We start from the raw sequence: 8,407 nt of genomic DNA, 5'->3' as shown, positions 1-8,407 counted from the left end.
GTCGTGTGTACAACTGAGACAATGAGCGCTTTTCAGGATCAACTAAATGCTGGATTTTCAAAAGTATGTGAAAAATGTTAAGTTTGCAGCATAGAATCTTTAAAATACGTCCGAGAGTTTCACCGTTCTGTTATTGTGGCGACATTTCCACGCCCTAAAACGTGAACGAAACGAACTGTGATTGGTTGTTTGACATGTCGGTCAAACGGCCTCATGGGCGGGCCTAGGCCAATGAAAGCTGCCATGAATTCCAGACCTTCAGCCGTCATTCTGAAGGTCTGGCTACGCGAGACTAATAAGGCCCTGTCCACACGAACGTGGTTATTTTCAAAACCGCAGCTTTTTCTACACGGTTTGGCCGTTCATCCACACGCAAACGCAGCACCAGGTCACTGAAACCGAACATTTTTGAAAACTCTTCTTCTTCTTTCTTCTTTTAAATTTAATAATTACTGCAAGACAAAGAGCTCGTTCAGTTTAAACCTTAAATGTGTGATCACGTAATGACTATGATTGTGATGTATTAAAAATATTGACAATAACATGGTTAACTTAAAAATAACTTAAGTGACCAAAACCTCAGTGTTATACAATTATAGTGTTAACACTGCAAAAGATTACAGTAAACAATTAATTATCAGTGGCACATAAAGATTGACTTTAAAACCTACTGTGAGCTCATCTTGAGGACTTTTGGCATGTTCTTGAATTGTACCTCTGACTTTTCATTTTTTAACTAGCTACAAATTTTTCAGTTTGAAAAGTTAGTCTTAAATTCGCCAAAATACGCCACAAGTTCTGTATTTCTAGTCTTTTTTTCTAACAGCAGAATAGCAAAGATCTTTGGTATCTGTTAGCTAACACCGCTGACAAGGTTAGTCAGTTAAAATTAGCAGCACACAGAAAGATAGATTGACACAATTTATTTTTGAAACGTACCTTATTATTGTTGTATAGAAGTAATCAGTCTTTGTCCAGTGGTAAAAATGCAAGCAGTCTCAGCAAATTCGACAAACAAATTCAAAAAACCGTTGCTTGTTGCGCATCTTTTTGAAAACTCCTGCCAGGGTGAAGATTTTCAAAAACTAGTGCTTCATAGCATGCGTTTGCGTTTTCATGTGGACAGAGATTTTTTTAAAAACGGAAGAATGAAAAACTCAGTTTATAAAAATACCCATGTACGTGTGGACATGTAAAAAGATGATGAATGAGGTCTTTTTAGATCATGTGTTTTTGTTATTACCCGCTCCTAATTTAAATAATTTGTTTTTCAATATATGTGCATCTGGTCATACCTGGATGTGCCATATGCCTCAGATCCGGAGATTAAATTCCCAGTTGTGATTCTTCCTCCTCAGCCTGTCTCAGGGGCTACAAACAGTGACTTTGGAATCTGGAATCAACCACCAGGAAGCAATATGTACCCCAACCCACCTCCTATGGCTCCACTTGCCCCACCACTTAATGTGGTTGGACCACCTGGTCAGTTTGGTGCCCCTGGCTACTATGGACCTCCTCTGAATCAGTTTCCTGCTCCTGGTTACCCTGGACCTCCGGGTCAGTTTGCTCCACCTAGTTACCCTGGACCTTTGGGTCAGTTTGCTCCACCTAGTTACACTGGACCTACTGGTCAATTTGGTCCTTCAGTTTCAAATCAGTCTGACCATTAGCTCCACTGCTGATATCAGGAATATCAATTATATCCACAGTTGCCAGACCACCCTGAAAAATCTTGACAGTGATTTTAGAATCACCTTAGACTTCTTTTATTGTTATTGTTTTATCTAGAATTCTGGAATGATTTGTATATGTAGCCTTTTATATTTCAGGTAGTGATGTTGACTGTTAATAAGCTAACAACATTCTATACTATTTATTTTTGTATTTCTGAACCTTCAGTATAGTGCTACATTTTACATCCCATAATAAATATATATCCTGCTTTATTTATTGTTAAGTAGAGTACTGTATTTTTTTTTTTTAATGTTTCAAATTAAAGTAAGCATTTGTGCAGCTTTAAAATTGTATATGCATTCAACTTGAAATGTTAAATTGTACTAAGTGACAACTTTAAGGCAACATGAATACATTTTTTTTTTACAACAGTTTTTTATAGTGTAGATTTACCATCAGTTTCTGCATAAATTGTTACAAAAGTTATGGATTTACCATGAATTTCTCCATAAACTGTTAAAAAAATGTGTTCAGAACTTAAACTGTATCAACAATATAGACAAAAAATATACTTTGACACTATTGTTAGACTGAATAATGTGTTTTATGTATTTCTATTTATGTATGAAATATAAATCTGAATTTACTCACATATTATAGACTCTATATCTTGTTAACAGTAGATTGAGTAGTTTATTATTAGTTAAAATTTAGATATAGATATACTCTTTAAAGCTCCTCTATGTAACTTTTTACCCTCTATCTGTAAAAAAATTAAATAAAACTGCATGTGTCTTGCGGAAGAACGTTTTAGTTGTTTTTTTGTCTCTGCACCAGTGTACACATGCAAATATAAAAAAATGTTATCTGAGCAGGTGCCATATTTTGTTAGGCTCCTAAACTCAAACTCAGTCTCAACACCAACATGACTTCACTTAATTATCAGTAAGACACTTAATATACTGACATTGCCACTTGCACACAGCAATTTCTGTTATATTTTATTTATTTACCTTTTTTTTTACTCTATTGCTGCTATTGAACTACCCTGTACAACCTGTTTGCACATTCTTCTCTTGTATATTCCTGCTCATCTTAATATTTATTAAGTCTACAGTATACTGTCCTGCACATTTTATTTTATTCTTATTTTTGTTTTTTTGTTTTTTAATCTTTTTCCATACCTATATTTATATATATTTTTCTTGTGTTTGCATTCTTTAATAATTGCACTGTCCATGGAGCGGACCTGACTTACATTTCACTGCTGGTCATATATTCTGTATATAACCATGTATGTGACAAATAAAAATCTTGAATCTTGAATCTTGAATCTTGTTTGACTTATTGGAACATTGCCAAACTTTTGTCAATTGAAAAACATTTTGGAAAAAAATTACATAAGAAAAGTTTACAGATCGTTAACATGAGACATAACGATTGCTAGGCTAATAATGTCAAATGTTATAATAAACTCATGCTACTGCTAGAGAGCTACATGGCTGTCAGTCAGTTCATTAAAATATACCCGTTTAGTAAGAAAAAAAATATATCTATAGCTTGCTTTTCTTGCCACCTCTGAATAGCTAAGCCCCATGCTGATTCAGGTTTCATTACGGATTCTGTTGCTTTCCCCTTTTGCCTGTAGACACTGTTCTTTTTGATTTTTTTACAAACACCCGTCTGAAAAAAAAACAACTAAAACCAGCCTAAGCTGGTTGGCTGGTTTTAGCTGGTCTTCCAGCCTGGTCATATCTGGTTTAAGAGGGGTTTTGACCATTTATTTAGCTTAAGCCAGCTATGTCCAGCTTAAACCAGTTAAGACCAGCCAACCATGGTGGTTTCAGTTTTTTTTTTTTTTTTTGGCAGGGATTCCCTAGAGGTTGCTATTTTGCATGACCCATTGATGCTAGTTGTGTCATCTAACCTTCATGCAACTCCCACACCATATACACGCCAGAGTTTCAGGAGTTCCCACCTTTTTTCTTCATGTTGATGGCTGTCCACTATGTGGAGCATTACTGGCACCTTCAGTGCTTTTACATATATCGCCTGACTACATTGGTGTTTGCTTAGAACCTCAAATTGTTAGAGATTTGGCATCACCTTGTCCTGTGTGTTCAGCTCATGCATTTTCTGCTCATATCCCTACATTTCAGACCCAAGCACAAATGTTTTTTTAATCTGTTTCTAACGTCATTAATCTCATTACCAAACTATTCTCGATACTTTCAGCTAAACTTTCACAAGAATTATTATATTTATCACACTCCATTCCAATAGCCTACTTTTTTTGTTTATGATAACACGCTAGGCACATGACTGTTTGGGTTTTGTCTTTACTTTACAACACCTTCAATTCCAACACTCACAAATTTTTCACCAGCTAAACAAATTATTGACCATTTTAATAATAGTCCTTTTCAATTACATCCGATGCAGTTCGGCTTTAGGATAAATCATTCAACAGAAACGGCTACTTGTTATTTTATTGAAAAGGTAAAGGCATTAATGGATAAAGGTGGAGTGGTAGGGGCTGTATTTCCTGATTTACAGAAAGCGTTTGATACTGTAAATCATAATATTCTTTTACATAATTTACTTAATTTAAATTTTTCGACAAAATCTGTCAATTTAATTGAATCTTATCTCTCTTCCCGTTCTCAGGTACTAAAAATGGATTATTATAAATCCAATTCACTATGCCTTTCAACTGGTGTTCCACAAGGCTCCATATTGGGGCCAATTCTCTTTAGCATGTATATTAATGATTTACCCATGGTGTGTCAACAATGTAATATAATATGCTGACAATACAGTCATTTTCACGCATGGTAAAAATGCAGAAGAGGTTGCAAATAAGTTGACAGATGCTCTGGCAAAAATCATATCCTGGCTCAATCAGTGTTATCTGAAATTAAACGTGCCAAAAACAGCTTGTATGTTCTTTTCTAAAGGATATAGTGTTGATATAAAACAGAATATTTTCTTTTCGGGAGAGAGATTACAGGTTGTTTCGGAATATAAATACTTAGGGGTTCATTTGGACTCATGTCTTGGTTTTAAAACGCATATAAAAACATTTCAAGACCATTCTTCCTCTCCTGAAAGATTTGCGCATGTCTCTGTCTCCTCAGCGCCATCACAAGCCCCTACTGGCAACTCCTAACCACTTGAGAGACCTCTCGAGCTGTCTTAAAGCACTCTTACTCTCCCAGTTATTTAAGAAATTTGATAACTTGCTTTTATACTTTTTTAAGTTTGAAAGTAGGAGTAAATTTGATGAATTCTCAGCACTTAAGACTAACATTTAACTTAGTTAATTTTCGGTTTATTAGAAACTCTTTATCAAATGAGGCTGCAAAGGTATATTTTCATTCTATGATTCTTTCTCATATTACTTATTGTCTTACAAGTTGGTCTAATGCACATGCTATAGTTCTAAAACCATTGGAATTATTGTACAAACAAGCACTTAAAATTTTTAATTAAAAAAAAAATAGTTTTCACCATTGTCATATCTTAAATAGGTATAACCTGCTTAGCTGGGAAAACATCATTAAGTTTGATCACTAAGTAAAAATGTTTGTTTAGTTTATAAGATTAGGCATGGTTTAGCTCCTCCTCCTCTGGTTGATTTTATTAAATTTTAAGGGGTCATATGATGTTGCTAAAAAGAATATTATTTTGTGTATTTTTTTGGAAGGCCAAACAAAGTAGTTTCTCTTTCACAACAAAACACACAGCGTCTTCACGACATGGCAGTGGCGGCAACAACAATACTACAGCGAGAATAAAAGTTACACCTTCTTTCTTTGCGTGAACATTTGGGTGGCGTTATGCAAATCTTCCCACATCGTGACGTAGACATGTGGGGGCGTGTTAGAATGAGCCGTTTTAGGTAGGCGTGGTTGACCCTTAACTTTTATAAAGAATATCTCTTTGGATTTGAGACTTTAGTCTTTGCAACTTTACAGATCTTCTTTATGCACCAAAAGCTTGTAACACTCCAAAGAGAAAGGAAAAATTGAAATCGCATCATACGACCCCTTTAAATCTATTGAAAACAGAGTAAATAGACGTGCAGCTAAAGCTGATTGCATAATTCCACAAAGAAAAACCTCGTTTTGTCAAGCTGTTTTTTCATTCAGAGCATCACATCAGTGGAATTCAATATCACAATCAATTAGAGAATGTACATCATTTAACTCATTTAAGCATCATTTTCAGAAATGGCTTCTTCATAACCAACAATGTGAACATTAATGTTGTTTATATATCTTATAAGCTGCTTTCTATTTACATTTTTTAAATACATATTTCTTTATTTTTTTATTGTCAGTTTGTATAATTTGTTGTTTAATTTTTGGTTGAATTTCGTTGTTATTGTTTTTCTATTTTGTTTCTTTTTTTTTTTTCCTCTAATTTTTTTTGGCCTAATAACATCTGGCAAATGGACTACCAATGAAAACTAGCCTTTGGGCTAATTTGGGTACATTTACATTCACGAATGTTGATTAATGTACACTGTGCCTTTTTTGTGAAATAAATAAATATCTTTTTGTGAAATAAATAAATATCTTAATTAGTTTTTTATAACAATAAAAGCTCTTGCAGTCTTAATGTTATATTATGTCATGTTTATCAAAATAAAACAAATAAAAACATGCAACCCACTTTATTATTAAAATTTTCCTGAAGGCTTAAACACCTTCTGGCACAGAACAACATAACACAACCAAGCTTGTTTCCAACCTTGTCCCCCTCGCTAAAAATTGCGTTCTAACGTTCCCCCCAGGTACGGCGCCTCTGAACCACGCCGAATAATAGCTTCAAACCGTCCCACCCGAAGCTGGAAGCCCCCATACTTTGTTGATGCTTTCCTGCAATCGCGTGACAGAGTAGTAGCGATAATTTCATCGAGTTGAGTTCAGACGTCAGAAGCAGATATTGGCACTAGGAGACAAGATGTCACTCACTGTGAAAAACATTTCTGTTACTTACAATCCTATCAATCAGAGCAATACCTTCACCAGCGGGGATTTTATATCGGGACAAGTCATCCTGGATGTAGCGAAGGGCACACAAATTCAGTCGTTGAGTGTGAAAATTAAAGGGAAAGCGGAAGCGTTTTGGACCGAGCATCACAGTAAAATCACTGTTATTTACTCGGATGAGGAGAAGTATTATTCCGTGGAGAAATTTTTTGTTCGGGAGGACAAAACGCATGGTAGGAGGAACTACTGCTGCTGTAGGTTTTTGTAACAGAGACGCTGAAGTTTGGTTAGAATCCATGAGCGGAAGTTTATTAAAGGTCAAGGCTTTAAACAGATGTCGATAATCAGGCAGAGGGTCAAAGTCAGAGAAGCAGGCAGATCGCTCGTCATACACAGGGGCAGAGGCAGAGACAATAGTGGAAAGGCAGGCAATGAGTCCAAACACAAACATCAGTCCAATCAGGCGTCAGAACAGAAGGGGCAGAGTACAAATACCGTGAGTCAAGAAGTCAGGCAGAATCATACACAGGAATCAATCAGGAACAGAGGAACTATAACGCTTGGTAAGGCAGATGAACTGGCAATACTTCGCGACCAGCACATGGACTGGTCTCAGTTTATATGAGAGTTAAACAGGAAATGGAAGTAGAGGAAGCAGAGGGAGTGGAGCACGGTCAGTACTCGGGCGAGGGCTCCCTCTGCTGGCTTGGCGTTACAGTTTTGCTTTATAGCTAGAAGAAACCAGGTCGATTTAACCAGCTGTATTTTGTGCTGTAACTTGATCTTGCAGGAAATGAGATGCTGAAAGATCCATCAGGACAGCCGTGTAAGTCTGTTCGCGAATTAGATGAATAATGCAAAAAGAGCTTTGAGAAATATACTTAAAATCTGATCTTTGATTTGATTCTTGACTTCTTAGATTCTTCTGCTGTGGCACCAGGGCGTCATTTTTACCCATTTACCTTTCAGTTGCCTCTACAGTAAGTTAAGGGGGAAAAAATGAATTTTAAGAACAAAGTTTAAAAATGTATCATGTTTTCAGAAATGTAATCCTTGTATTCACGTTGTTTTTATTTTAAAAAGGTATACAATTTAAACTAAATAAACAAAAATGTTAAAAGTAGGCTACTAACTGAAGTGGGGTGAATTAAGGATGATTGGGACATAAGGTCAAATGAGATAGTATAACTGTACAGAATTTATTTTCTCACCTAATGAGTGAAAATAACTTTTTTGATGAGCCCTAGCTGTAAGACCACATAATTTAAAATGGGATGCCCTCATTCATGTAGATTGGTGGGGCAGGCATCAAACAAGATTCAATTCAATTCAATTCAAGTTTATTTGTATAGCACTTTTCATGATACAAATCGTTGCAAAGCAGCTTTACAGGAAATTAAGTTTCTACAATATATTTAGTAGTAGCTTGTCAGTGGTGACTATGTCAAATTGATGTACATATGGCAGAAATGTACTGTAAAATTCAGTTAATGACATAAACAAATAGACGATGAACACTATTAACAGCAATGATTATATGTTGCAATCAAATTTGTAGCAAAATTTGGTAGTTTATGTTGTTTCAGTTTGGCATCATCTGATGTCCTCTGAGGGGTTTGCATCATCTCTTCTCAGGTGTTCGGTCATCTCAGGTCTTTGTAAGGCCTGGATCCAGACTGAAGCTTGTGTAATGGCAGAAACAGAGAAGGTAATAGAGAAAAATTAGCGTAGGTGCT

At 35.7% G+C, this 8,407-nt stretch overlaps 1 pseudogene; it reads left to right on the top strand.

Annotated features, from left to right (window-relative positions):
• The first annotated feature begins 6,547 nt into the window (after window positions 1-6,547).
• The window catches only part of LOC107685244 (arrestin domain-containing protein 3-like), a 17,277-nt pseudogene continuing 15,417 nt past the window's right edge, over window positions 6,548-8,407 (top strand).

This window comes from Sinocyclocheilus anshuiensis, unplaced genomic scaffold (genome assembly GCF_001515605.1).
Source record: "Sinocyclocheilus anshuiensis isolate Anshui unplaced genomic scaffold, SAMN03320099.WGS_v1.1 scaffold577, whole genome shotgun sequence".
Taxonomy (NCBI): Eukaryota; Metazoa; Chordata; class Actinopteri; order Cypriniformes; family Cyprinidae; genus Sinocyclocheilus; species Sinocyclocheilus anshuiensis.
The sequence above is the reverse complement of the archived record's forward strand: the minus strand, read 5'-3'. Positions and strand labels throughout refer to the sequence as shown.